The sequence below is a fragment of the Indicator indicator genome, chromosome 5 (genome assembly GCF_027791375.1).
Source record: "Indicator indicator isolate 239-I01 chromosome 5, UM_Iind_1.1, whole genome shotgun sequence".
In the NCBI taxonomy this organism is placed as follows: domain Eukaryota; kingdom Metazoa; phylum Chordata; class Aves; order Piciformes; family Indicatoridae; genus Indicator; species Indicator indicator.
Window position 1 is genome coordinate 18,466,311 of NC_072014.1, and position 14,906 is coordinate 18,481,216.

Sequence of the window (14,906 nt, forward strand, 5' to 3'; positions counted from 1 at the left end):
AGAGGATTTTGTGAATCCTTTTGTGATTGAATCATTTTGTGAATGATTTTTTTGCTTAAACCAAGAACTACTATACCATACCATACAATTTATAGTAAGTGTTGTACATACTCTGTCTCTTGCCAAATTATTTTCTACCTAATATTTTTCAACTTTAATTTTTTTTAGACTTAGATTATGATGACTTCCAAAAAAAAAATCCGTTATGCCACTACATTCACATTAACTGCATAGTATTTATTAGGTTTTGTGATATATGCTGCATTACATTATTATAAGTAGATTTTGGATACCACTGCTCTAGATACAAGGTCCAAATTCAACTTCACTTATGTGGGCGTTTACAAGTATATATAAAAAGTCCACTTTGAATGCAAACATTTCTTGCACATCTGAGAATGTCCACCTGAAGTCTTGAGCCTGATTTATCACAATGCTTCTCCTCACTTTCACCTACATAACTACACTAAATTCAGACTCAACTTTGGCACGATAAGCTAAAGTAATGCACCAATCACAGAACCACAGAGTGTTAGGGTTTGGAGGGGACTTGGAAAGATCTCTAGCCTAAGCCCCCTGCCAGAGCTTGAGCACTTAGAGTAGGTCACAGAGGAACCTGTCTTGCAATGAACCATACTGATACTCATTTATTTCTTTTTCAGAAGTTAGAAATAGGTATGATTTTAAAAGCCATAACAACTCGGTTCTCACTTGTATTTGAGACTTAAAAGACAGCTTCGTTATTTCCATTGTGCTTACTAATGCTAGTATTTAGCTGTAAGCATTTGTATTTTTGGAATAGAAAAATGTAAGACTAGTGAAGTCTGATTAATCTAAGACTGATGCAATCCTATAACATTCTTCTGTAGTGCCAGGGGTGTTGTCATTGAAATGTAGGCTCTCCGAGCCTAAAAATAGTTGTCATGTAGACAAATACAAAAATCCAAAGGAATGCAGAATTGTGTCCAGGATAGGGTATTTATGGCGAGTTATTGACTTCTGAGGCAGTAATGAACAAGTCCTGTGACTTAGCAAGCAGACCCACAAACACCTATCACCTTTACATTTAACTAATATAGTTTCCAAAGAGAGGATGTAAACACTATCCTGTTTCCAAAGAGAAGATGTAAATACTGTCCTATTATGGGTAATATACACAAAGCTGTTTCTAAGAAGCTAACCTGATTGTGCAGCTGTGAATGGTATAAGGCAGATCAATATTTAATGACTATGATGCATTATTTATGGCCCTGTGAGAGATTCCCCTTTTTTAGGTCAAACAGCACGCAGGAGAGCTATACAACAGCAAATAATGTATCAGCTGCTTTACAGAATATTTGATTCAAAATGTAGCATGAATAGCAATTCTTGTATTTTCTCAATTCCATAGCCCTAATATATGACTAGGTAAAAGACCTACCTCCACACAGGGAGGCCTTTGTCTTTCTTTTAAAAACGTGGACATTTAACTAGGAAACAACAGAAAGAGTCGAATCAAAAGAAGGATACTTTTAGGATGGCTATTGGATGTGACAGTATTAACAGCTAAATCCATGAAAGATGGTGGATTAATTTGATATTTGGCACATGTCACATGTATAATGTAAAATGAATTTGTTATTCATGTCTTGTGCTGCTCAATTTTGTATCCACCCTTAAATGTATAACAGCGGGCAGCAAAATGAAAAATTTAATTTCATGTGTGTTCCAGTTCCTGTAAAGATTAGGAAAGCATTTGCAGGCTATGTTACTCTCTCCTGTGATACTATCTTTCAGTTTTAGCTACTTTTATGTTATGGCAATTAAATAATTTTTAATGGTTTATAATAATTACATTACGGTCTTCCTGGTAATTAAATTTCAGAAAGGCAACCTGGCCTTTGTGTATTGGACCACTTATGAAATATTGCCATTTAAGTATGTATAGCTGCAAGATGAGATTTTTATGCATTGATGACACTACCATTTCAAATCTGTTAGGTAACAATGGTTTTCCAAGGACTGAAGGCATGTAATCACACTGCAAAGTCAGTATTGCAAGCCTTCATCCCAGCCATGTGTATGTTGAAACACATACAGCTCTTTAGAGACCTACAATTCTGTGTAAGTGCATGAAGTTCTTCACATGCTTAGGTATTTTTAAGATTGTCTTCCAAGACTAGTTACACAGGCTCTTGGTCTCCACCCTCACAAGAGAGTCTGTGCTGGCACCAAGCACCCCAGTGCTATTGAGGCTGCTCAAGTTCCACTGGGGGTAGTGACAATGGAGAAAAAAAATGGAGAAACCTTGAGACTAAACAGGGCTTAAGTGTCAATACTGAGCTGTGTTTCCTTTTTCCCTTTTAGGAAATGCATGTTAACAAGATGTTAAACAGTTTTTCTCTTGATTTTCTGCATACACTGCCCACATAAGACAGGACCTAAAGCACAGTGTTAAGAGATCCATAATTCATGAAACTGAGGTCTTTATTGTATTACATTATTTCACACACTTTTACATGTGCCTGTGTCTTCAGTTGTCATGGAAACAAGAACTGAGGAACACATCGCATACACTGAAAATTATTAAAAATAATAAATAATTATTACAAATAATACACTGGAGCTTTTATACTAGTTTCTGAGATGTGAGGCTGTCGCCTGTTTACATCAAGCTAGTGCTTTGTAGTTCAAAGATATATAAACCCAAAATTATTTTTTACAGTTTCAGTGAAGAGGAAATGGCATGGAGGAGTAGAGAAAGACTGTTCATGGGCTTTTCTCATACAGTGTTTAGATTTAGAGGCATCATTTGAAATTATCAGAGTACAGATTTTTTTAATCTGGTTTAAGATCTTTCTTCTGCAAATATGTAGTTAAACCATATGACCTATCACCATAGATGTTAATGAATTAAAAATTATGAATTAACACAAGGAAAAGGCAAACAAGGACTGTGGTACAAAGTCAGTCATCTCTGCCTCAGGAAATCAGTGCCTCAGTGCAGCTCACTGAAGCTCAGAGGAATGGATCAAGGAAGCATGGTTTCTCAGTTTAAATAAATAGTCTTTGCTTTTAGTTGTTCTCAAAGCTAAGGTTAGAACAACCTAACCTAAGGCTTAGTACAACCTTCGGTCTGACACAATACAGCTATCCTTATTTTATTAATCAGTGCCTTCCAGCAGCACTGCTTGGGGCGGGGAAGGCATCTACATTCTTTGCATTGCTTTCTATCACCCAGGAAAGAGGCCACACCTTCTATGAGAAATGTGTGTTGACTTGATCATTGCTGTCGTAAGTCTCTGAAATGACAGATCCCAGAGTTTGAGAGAAACTTCCAAGTTTGTTGAATTGTTTGTTCCAGTATTTTCTGTTTCTTTTTACTTTCTCAGCCTCCCAGCCCAGAAGCATTTCTGGATTGTCTTGCCAAACTATTCCTAAGATCCTTGTCTTGGTTCAAGACTTGATTCTCAGGTGCACTTCTAATACAGCAGCTCTTCTCAAACAGATACTGTTGCCATCATGAAAGCCGTTCCAATACCATAGATTTTACTGACATATAAAAGGGCAGTGTGACAGTTTGTGGGGGAAAAAATGATTTTTGCTTTAATTTCTTCCACAAGTCATTTTATCTGAAAAAAAGTGGGATTACTTCAGTGTGTCAGAGGCATAAGAAGAATGTTTTCAAATTACAAATTGGAACTGTCTTACTAGACTAGTGTCATACTACAATGTCTATCCTAATACCAGGCATAGTTAATAGAAGCTAATGGGAATTCTGAATTTGCTATCAAAAAATTCTAAACATTTGGTACTTGAATTTACTGGCTTCATAGCTGATCAAGATGAGATTACATTTTTCATACATTTTGCAAAAGGATTCCTCTTGTATTTCTAAATGACCACATTTATTACTTCCAGGTGAAAACACAGAGCTCCTGGAGTAAAATGTTCCCTTCCCTTCAGGACAGGTGAAATGTGAATTTTCCAGAATGTTGTGGAGGGAGGGTTTACAAGGAGCAGTTTAACCTGGTGACGCTCAGACACTGAACTGCTCTCTGAAGGGGCTGGCTCTCTTTGGTGGCTATAGAGAGGTAGAGGGACATTATAGTGGTCATGAAGAGTACATCCATCCCATCTGCCTGCCCCTGACTATTTGCAGTCTAGCTAGGAGGGTTCCTTGCCATCATGTTGTCATATCATCTGAACAGAGGAGCGCACTTCATGTTTTCTCATCTGCAAAGAGGGAATGGAAATAGTAAAACATCTCTCTGACTGATTTCAGGGTTTCTGCTTTCTGACTGCAAAAGATTTGTATGATGCAGCTGTGTAGCATTTGTATGATAAGCACTCACAAAACCATTTTTTTTTGTAGTGAAGGAGATAAGAAAATCCTATTGTAAAAAAAAAAAAATCTTTCTCTCGAGGAAAAGCTATGTATGATTTGAGAGCTTAAGGCAAAAGAAAGAAACCTGTGGCCTGGAAGCAAGATGAAGCCCACGATTTAATCATATATTCCTGCACAGGTCATCAAACAAATTCTTAAAAGGGATAGGCATCTTTCAGCAAGGAATAGGTTCTGATCTCTGGGCAAGGGTATAATGCAGATATCAATAAGGAATTTCCTGTGAGATTTTTTTTTTAATATGCAAAGACAAAATATATTTATTCCTAAGTGTTTATGCTCTACAGAGTAATGATTAATTGCATTTACACTGTAGGTTTAAAAGAATGGTACTTAAGAGTTGAGATTAAAAAAAATGTGAAAAATCAATATTGATATTCTGACTGCAAAGTAAAGAAGACACACTCAAATAATATTAAATATTAAGTTAGAAATATTAAATAATAAATGACTTCTAAGATCAGCTACTTCATAGCTAGACCAGAGCTCAAATCTCTTTGTTACATACTGTAGCAAGTAGTAAACTTCAATCACTGAAAGTAACAGAAAATTGAAATTATGTGCGTGGTCAAAACCAGTATTCGTAGTACTTTTTTAAAAAAACCTTCTTGTGTAAAGCTGAAATAGAATTAAATTTGTTTAGATACTAATTATAAGAGTTTCTGCTATATTCTGATGTTCTTTTACAGCAATAAACCCCCCATTCTAAATAGTTTAAAATATTACTGACTTATTGCTTTTAATAGTAGCTGTTTTTCACTGAAAATAAGGATAAGGATAGCTGTATTGTGTCAGACCAAAGGTTGTACTAAGCCTTAGGTTAGGTTAGTAATTATGCACACTAATACAATGGTACTTCAACAACAGAAATTTTCAGCAGAGGAGTAATAAAACACTTGTGGTTATTAATTTACCCATACTAAAAAAGTATGCTCCTTTGCTGCTTTCAAATACTGCATTTTATTGTTTACATGAGAAGTTCTATATTTCTTGCATCTGTTTTCCTATTCAGAACCACAGTTCATCTAGGACTTGAGAATGTTTAGAGAAACAAACTAGAAATAATAATTTTTGGGGGCATAGAATTACTCATAAGTGAATATGAAATGATTTATGATCCAGCAGACCTGTTGTCTGTCCTTCAACCTGATTGGTCATCATACTCCACAAGAATCTCTTTTCATCTGGAAACATCAAGGGATGAGCACAGTTCAGCCTTGCTACCCCTGTTTAGCCACCGACCATGCAAAAAGCAATAAGGCATAGGATACATTTAAAATGTCATGCAAGCTTGAGGAATATCTGATGGATGATTTTTAAAAAAGAAATCATCACTTGTCAAATGATAAAGTAGTATGCTTCAGTCAGTGGCAGACTTGGGAATTTATGTTTGGAAAGGTTTTCAAACAGGAAGAAAAATCTGTCTAGAAAAAACTTGTGCAGTTAAATTGGAGCACAGTAATTTAAAAAAAAAATAATAAATTGGGGTATTTCAGTGAGTGATGGTACTTTAGGAGTTTATCATCATTGTCATGATTCTTTTGCCATGAATAAGGAGCAAATTATTCCCCACACAACTGATAGGCATCCCTGGAGCTAATCCTGTATGTGACAGCTCACTGTTCTGTGACCTGCATTCCCAGAGTGGCCCAGTATGACCATTGCACTGTTTTCTTTAAGTAATGGAAAAAATAATTCTTTTTTAAAATCCAGGAAAATGGCATCATATTTCATATCTGAAATTATTCTTTATCTGTGCTTGGATTATTTTTGTAGTTCCAGCAGACTAACAGCCACAAGTGGGAATTTTTCACCAAATTTCATGTGGATAGATATTTTCTAATTGCCATTGATATTATCAATCTTAATTTTAAAATTAAACAGGTACCTTGGTGTAGCTGTACTTATTTTAAACACAGGGGAGTTCTTTTGTTTGTTTGTTTTCCTTAGCACTTACCCTGCAAAGTTAAATACTTTGCTTCTTTCTGCCTTCATACAGTGTTCTGGCTGCAAACATTGTGGTTGTCACAAACGTATTACTGATGTTGATTTTAAATTATCCATGTTATTTGTATAGGCTGGGGTTTCTTACAGAATAAAAGGAAACATAGATATGCCCCAAAGGAAGTAAGGCCGTGTCCTTTAAGGATCATTGCCAACAGGCTCACATTAGAGCTAGAGCATTTTTGCAATTAAAGAATGGAAAATAGAGAAACGTTTTCTGAGATGAATCTGTTTGGCCACTGGGTGCCATCCTTGCTCCACTTTAACACTGGTCGCCTAGCAGCATTTCTCTCAAGCAGTAAAATCTTGAAAAAGGTAATACCAGTGCAATTTCACACCACCATAACCTGTGTGTGCGTGCATGTAGCAGAATACGTGAGCAGCACAGGCAGTGTGTACTTGTGCACGTCATCAAGAGACTTGTTCAGCCATGTTATATCCAGTCTCATACCCAGCAAGCTTCTTTTGCATTCCTCCATCAGCTGGTAAAAGTGAGACTGTGTTGAAAGACCTGTTCCCACACATGACTGTGTGAATGATTATGATCTTGTGTAGTATTAATTTAGGCTCTGGGATTTATTTGAAGGAAAAAAATTACATGGATGTACATTTGTTTTCTAGGTCAATTCATGTTTGGGGTGTGTGAGCCTGTATCATCCAAGCAAAACTACATCTGCCATATGTTAGTAAAAATAGTTGCAATTACAACCTTCTATGGATTATGTTTCGTTGTCTGCCTGTGTGGAGTGGGGATTCCTCTATTCTTTTAGTCTCCAAAGCTGCTTGGTTTAGTCTTGGCAAAATCCCAGGCAGAGGAAATTGCCTTCTAACAGAGAGATTGTCAGTAGTTTTGCATTTTAAGTCTTTCAAATCTAAAGTGTAAACACTTTAAATGTATGAGAAATGGACCCTAGCACTTAGCTTCCTTGGTGAAACTGTATAGGAAATGTGCAGATTATACCCTAGGCAAAAACAGGAAACTGAATATTTTATGAGGCCGTTTCTGTGAAGTGTTCCATCATCTTGTGCTTTGCAACAAGATACACCCAGCTCTGAACACACACACACACACACACACACACACACACACACACACACACACACAGAGCTGAGAACATCAGCTATCAGTATTTTCCGGCACCTTTGTGGTCCCCCTCCTGCACATAAAGCATCTTGTTTGGTATGCTTAAACACAGCTCAACTAACCCTGCTTTCTGTGCTGCTATTCAGCTGTGTGTTGAATTCCAGTTCCTGGAATACAGCAAGCTTATGGCACACAAGCCCACCCCAAAAGGACACAAAATTTATTTCCATTCATGGAAATAAACTTCATAAACTCTACTGTTAAAGTGATTCCAGGTATCTACACCTTCCCCTGAAGGAGACCTCTTGCTGTGGGTGGTGGTAAGGAAAGGTTGCAAGTGGCATAATCACAGCATCACCACAGCAAGCTGTTGCAAGACCTGGTCTATGGGGAGTGCTCCAGCATTGCTTGGCAGTGACCTGGGAAAGACCTTGGTGAGCTGAGTGCTGGCTGGCACAGCAATGCAGCCCCCCCTTGTCTGGCTCATTTCTCACTTATATTCACATTAAGTGCCTCTCTGAGTCAGCAGTGGCTGAGGTATTTGTGCATTCTATAGCTTTGTGCCAAACACAGGCAACCTACAGCGTACCTAAAATGGAGTCATAGAGACAGACCTCTTCACTGAGATTCATACCTCCTTGGCTGATGCTATGGCCCCTCTGCAGCACTGTCTAAGCATAGGATAAGATATATTCAAAACATAAATTTGGCAGATGCAAGGTGTCTGGGAGAAAAGCATCAGCCAGATATCATAATTAACAGGTATTGTAAGGCCTTCATCAAGAAGCTCGTGAATGATAAGAAACAAGTATATATGGCTGTGCTGCAACCTTTGACCTCAAAGCAGTGACAGATGGAAGCAACTTTTGTTTAAAGTAATATATAGGTAGCATGTAAAGAGCTAAATAAATACAAGCTATAATTGCCTAGTATTTGTTTTTGTTGAAAAAGCAGGATCTGTGCATTTATTTTTTTTCTCAGAAATTTTGCAGTGACTAGGCTGTGAGTTGGGGGTGATCTAAAGCTCTGTACCTCTGTGTGCTTGGGGTAGTTTGTGGGATGAAGGTTGTTGTGGATAATGTGCTTTCTGCTACTAGGAGAGGAGTTGGGCTCTGTGTTCACAGTCTGCCCTCAGTCTCATACAGAATAATCTTCTTGGCTTGTTAACCTGTGGCAAGATAAAACTCCGAGGGTTTTTTGGAGAATACTCTTTTAGCCAGTCTTGAATGCTCCTAGGGAGTGATTGATGGATTCAAAACAGAATAGGTGGATTTCTTTTAAACCCGAAATCACAATTTGATGAAAACTAAGGAGAAAAACAAAGATAAGACAAATGTTAAGGATAATCACTGCAATGCTCTCTGTCCATGTATGTTGTAAGATTGGAGATGTTTTCAACATTATTGTCTACCTGACAATCTTCTGCTATAGCTGTCACTTTAGCAGATCTGAAATAGGACTTTCTCCACAGCGGAGCAGTAGCCCACTCATATACTTGCTAACTTTCACCACCAATCATGGTACTGCCTGACTGAATTGTTGCAAGTGCTCAGAAGGAAAATTTTGTTGGCCAGCAGGACACCACCCAGTACCATTGTGGTGCAGTCCTGCAGCGCTGCCATGGCACATCACCAGCAGTTCTGCAGACTGGCTTGGGTGCAGTTGCTGCTGGGATAGAAAAGATACTGTAACAGCAGTGTATACACCATTGTGGCACTAGTAGAGTTTGTGAGGTTTTACTGAGTTGTTTTTTTTTTTATGGTGGTGTTTTTTTGTTTTTCTTTTTGGTGTCTGTTCTTGGCACCACCTTCACTTCTTTCTCTCATGCACTGTCTCGCACCATGTGTCCAGCTGAGAACGGCCGGGCACAGTTTGGGCTGTTTGCCACCAAAAAGCCAGCTCCTCACTGTGCCTTCACATCATGTCCTCTGTGAGAACCCTGACCCTGCACCTTCCACCCTTAATCAGGTTGTTTCCTCTTCTGAGTCTTCAAGGAAGCAGCTAGAGCCTTCCCTCCCTTTCTTTAGGTAGTACTAGTTGTAGAGGAGAAGGCTACCTTGTATCCCTCTTCCTTCACCCTCACAAATTTATGGGCTTGAGGGGGTCAGTGTACATTACCCATTTTGCTCTTCATGGGATCAACAAAGCTCTCTGCTTACCAAAACCAAGTAAGGCTGCTGTGGGAAATGGCAGCCTGCATGCCTGCCACTTTTGTATCACGGAGAAATACTTGTCCTGGGTTTGCTGCTTGTGTTTGTTTAAAATTCTGGGACAGAGACTGAATAGACCTTTTGTATGAGCTTCTCATCTGCACCAATGGTCATAAAAAGTCGACAGTTGCTAGCCTGTAGTATGTGACACACTGGTTATTTCCTAATCACCATAAGCCAAAAGGACGTGAACGCTCCCTTGCGCGCCTCGGGAGATCATTGTGTCAAATGTGCATGCCCTGTAAAACTCCAGCCCTAAGCTACTGTGGTTATGGACTTTGGCCTTAAGAATAATAGATGCTCAAACCATTAATTGTTTTTATTTTATGTCTCTGTTCTTTTAAAATAGAAAATTCCTGTTTCTTTTATAGGCTGCCATATATTTTGTTTCTGTGTACTGGGAAAAAACTTTAACATCAAGGATTGATTTTTAACAACATAAATAATGTATTTTGTGGATTTTTTTTTTCTGTTTGTAACAAAGTTTTAAACGTAGTATTTTTATCTCTGAAATTTATTATTCCTTTTGATGGGTCCCAATTTCAAAAAGTGGCATGTTCAGACAGGATTGATTGACTCAGCAGAATCATTCAAAATACTTTCAGCTTTTTTAGCTATAATTCTGAGCCCACCTCTGAAATAACACATGTAACACTGTAATAAGGTATCTTGCCTTGCCCTTCTAAAAATAAAATTATAAGAAGACAAATCCTTTCCTTAGACACAAACAGTTTCAAACCAAAAGCAGAAAGTAAAAAAATGTGGTTTTGTCCTAAGCCTACAATGCATGATAGTAATAAAAAAACCCAAAACCTAATTGCTATGTGTGATATTGATATATTGCTTAACGGCTACTTGTCTTGTTCTAATAGAAGAAGCAGAACAAATAACTTTCTTAAAACACCATCAAGTTTCTCTCTTAATTAAAGCAAATATTAGTATTCATACTAAGCAGGAGTTGTTTGGTAAATGATCAAACCAAATACAATTTTCTGAAACAATACTAAATGCATCTTTCTTTGTTCTACATTTCATGTCTAAATTACATTAATGTGGCAGTTAAGGATGAAGCAGTTTGTACTACATATATGTGCTTCAGCAGCAGATTGTGAAGCTGGATGCAAGAGCAGCATTATTCTCAGTGAAACTTTGACTAAAACAATGAATGACCTTTTCGAGCTAAGGACTCAGACATCTACTGTGGGACTTTGGGCAGAATTTGGACATTTGTTTCCATAATCACAACCTTCTGGTGATCTGCTGAGTTACTGTGAAAAGGTTTTAAATGCATATATCTTGTTTCAAGGACTCTTGATATCTTTTGCATCTGAACAGTGAGGTCTGGCACACAGAAACAGGGAGTCCAGTAGATCTGACAGTAGCAAAGCTGTATGAGGTCTCCTTATCTCATGTTCTCATCCAGCTGCTTCGGACAAGTCCAAACCTTCACTCCTATATTGTTCTGGTCTCCAGCTGTGGTTATTTGAGCGTCCCTGTGACCTCAAGCAGGGAACTTGAAATTGGGGAAAGTTGCTGGAAGGCAAATAAAATTGTGAAAATTTTTTTTTTTTTTGGACCCTGCTTGAAAAGGGTCATTGGACTTGCTGATCTCAAGAGTTCCTTTCCAGTGTAAATGATTCTGTGACTCTGGGTGATTTCACCTTTGAAGGCAGCAGCAATGCTTCTGGTGTAATTGCATTAAAACCCCACAACATTTAGAATGACAACGTGGAGAATAATACAGGTGCAGACTTTCTCTTACATACCCACTCCCCTTTACTGTAAATATTTTAAAATTCCCTCTAAATGCCACTGTCCTGCTTCTGCTGTGGTTGGTCATTGGAAAAGAGGTGCTAACTCGGCATCTCTCTGCCCTTCATGATGCTATCAGCAGTCTGCAGTAACAGATGGAGGCCTTTAAAAGTCACATTGCTCTGGCATTAAAACATCCCTGAGCTGAAACATTTGATTCTTTGCCCTTTGGAAAGAGTATGAAATGTGTCAGACTGGAACATAACAAGCTTTGGTTTTCCATGGCTATGAAGTGCAAAATTTGTCCACTACTGCTAATAACTGACTATAAAGATACATTTGAAAAGATGCCTGCAGCTATAAATATAAGCAAGTATTTCAGAGGCCTTTAGACATGAAAAGAACCCTATATAAATAAAACTCTTTGCAATCAGAAAATGTGTCTCCAATAGAGAGATAGAAGACTGAGAGATTAAAGAAGGCATCGCCTTTAAATATTCTCCACTTTGATGCTTTCTGTGCAGGTTTTTTCCATCAGTCTGGCAATATTTTCTGATTAGGAAACTGCTACCCATTCAATATGTCATTGTCCATAGGGCTATCTAAAAAGTGGACTCTATGCAATACTGGAATTTATTGTTATGGAATAGATCTGATATCACATGGGAAAGAAGCTGAGCATACCAAGTAGTAGATGTGCTCTTTATTTTAACAAAGCCGTATTAATATACTTAGCAGTAGGTTTCAGAATGCTCTCCTTGCCTAATAAGCACTGATGTCTTATCCATACAGAGAGTAAAACTGAAGTATGAAGAGTTTAAGCTGACACAGCAAAGCAGGATTTCAGTCCAGTGTTTTCTGTGTTTAGCTGGACTGCTTCCATACAAGTGAATATTTTTCAAGCGGAACGCTCTACGAAGAACTTGCCAGTTTCCTTACATCTGCTTCTATCACATTACCAAATACAGAGGATCACTAAAAATGCACCATTAAAAGAATTATTGCAAAACCATTTAGTAAGCCTTCCCTGCCTATATATTGGCTGATATGTTAGTCCTGTGTTCTTTGTATCAAATGGGATGAAAAACTCTGCTTTTGCGTAACATCCAATGCTGAATGAAGTTAATACAATCAGACCCTTAAGTTGTAGGTATGTTCTGTGCAAGAAAATCCTTAAACTGCCTATCAGTGTGTGCCAGTTTGCAGGTAATAAGGATGAAATAAGAGGACTATGGCAAGTTGAGACAAAATGTAATCAACCACCTTGCAATTGCCCTCTCTCCACCACTGACCAAAACTCTTATAACCAATTTCTGCTGATACAGGTTTTTTCTATATAAAGAGTTATCTTATTATGACCATATTTTATGCTGGCACCATGTGATCTATCTACTGGTCTCCACTGACGGTACATCAAACTGACTGGAACTAGAAGACTTCAGCTTAGTATAGCTTTCACTTGCTAAAAACTAGACTTCAGACTCACACAGGAAGTTTGATTTGTAAAACTCTGTGGGTCATTAGGGAAATCCAGAAAGTTTCTTCCCTGTTTGGAAAGACTATCGTGAGCTTACAGCAGCTATCACACCTTGAAGTTGTTCAGGAAAGGAAGCTTGATCCCTTTCACTTACTTCCTAGAGATCATTCTTGTACTATTTATAACTACAAACTTACTTAAATTTAATTTGTATGGTATGCTTTCCATATGTTTTCTGAATAGCAGTACTGGTCATTATGAAGGTGCTAGTGTGGTATATGACAGAAACTTTAGGATTAAAAGGAAAGCAATTTGCAGTAACTTTAACCAAGCTTGATGGAAAACCATTCAGGAAATATGTTCAGTAAGAGGAGCAGAAGTCTCCCTTTTTGATGGTGTTGATTGATTGTGATCACTTTGTTCAACCCTTACCATGAGAATGTTGTAAAATGCTCTGTGTTCCATGTATTTGGAAGCATGGTGGTCATTAATGGCATATGGCCCTTTGGTGACGGCTGATGTAAGGTAAGGCTCAATTAATCACTTGTGTCTAAGCTGTTCACATATACCAACCAGGCTGTGAAGCAATTTAGGTGACAGGAAAGAGCGATGAGAAAAGAGGAACCTGTCTCTGATCCTGCAATGAGTACAAAGGGGGTTTTCCTCGTTCCTGTATCCATCCCACCCTGCCTCATTGCACATCTGAATATATGCTAACCACAGGTCTTGTCTCTATGCTCTCCTTTAGGGGCATGGCACCCTCTTTTTCAGGTGGTGATAGTTTCCCAGTCTGGTAACTGTCCAGTTTGTTCTTTATTAGGCAAGATCAGTTTCCCTCCCTGTGTTAAGGCCAGCTCATGTTTGTGGTTCCTTTCAAAGGAAATTTTTGCATTAATACCAAGGCGTATGGAGATGTGACCAGAGGAGGCACATCCATCTTTAATTTACCATACATTCACAGAAGAGTCATGTGAATTTTTCTCAAGTATGAAGAGCATTGAAATTGCTTGGTCCGCAGGGTAAAAAGACTTCAGAGTATAATGTCCTTAATTGTTTTAGAAAGGGGAAATTGGACTTCAAAATGTTCAAAAGGAAGCAAGCCTTTTAAGTCATTTTAAATCACTGTGGTGCTTTAAAAAATAATTTCACTTTAACTTTAATTTTAATTGCTTGCCCCTTCCTCTTGTTGTCATGATGCTTTCACCCCCTATGTTTTCTTGGAAGAGAGTGCTGTTATTGCTATTTATTTTAAGAAATCCTCTGGAATTTGTCCCACAGTGAAGCAAAATTTCAGGGATGGATATGTTTTAATATTCCATGTTATGAATATTTTTATATCTTTGTAATTAAAAAATGAAGATTTAATGACTGCTGTCCTATAAAGCCTGGACTGCTGCAATTTCCAGCATAAGAAGCTGAGGACAGACAATGCCAGGTGCAGCCAGAATATTGCTGCAGCCCCACAACATATCATTTTTTAAACATTATTCAAATTAGTCTCAACACTCATAATTCTGTTGTTTCCTTTATTACTGTTGTAAAGCAAATGGCTCTTTTATACAAATGTTATCTCCTGGCTATTAATTCAGCAGTTATTTTGGATTATGGCACTCCTGTTAAATTTAGGAATGTAAAGCCTCATAAATATTCAAAAGTTTCAGACTTACTTAGGAAGAAATTGTTTTTGACTTACTTTGTTAATATCCTGTTGTTCGGTTTGTAATAGATTTGGAATACATTGTTGTTTCTCCACTGTTTGTCAAAGGGAAAAACATTTGTAGCTGAGCAGCTGCTTCAAATGTTCTTCCTTGAATTGTAACAGGCTGGTAAAAGTGTTTGTTTCCTGGGGGTGGTGAGGCAGGGGCAAGGAAAATATCTGTTTTCCTTTAAGAGGACAAAAATGTAAAAATTTTAATCAAAGCCTGCTCTAGAGTTAATAAAAATGCACCGGTACGTTTGTAAAGATAGTTTTACAAAACAATTTCAAGTAGGTTT

At 37.8% G+C, this 14,906-nt stretch overlaps 1 protein-coding gene across 1 annotated transcript in view; it reads left to right on the forward strand.

Moving 5' to 3' along the window:
* The window catches only part of PDE11A (phosphodiesterase 11A), a 121,091-nt gene that overhangs the window by 68,930 nt on the left and 37,255 nt on the right, over positions 1-14,906 (forward strand). The window lies entirely within an intron of this gene.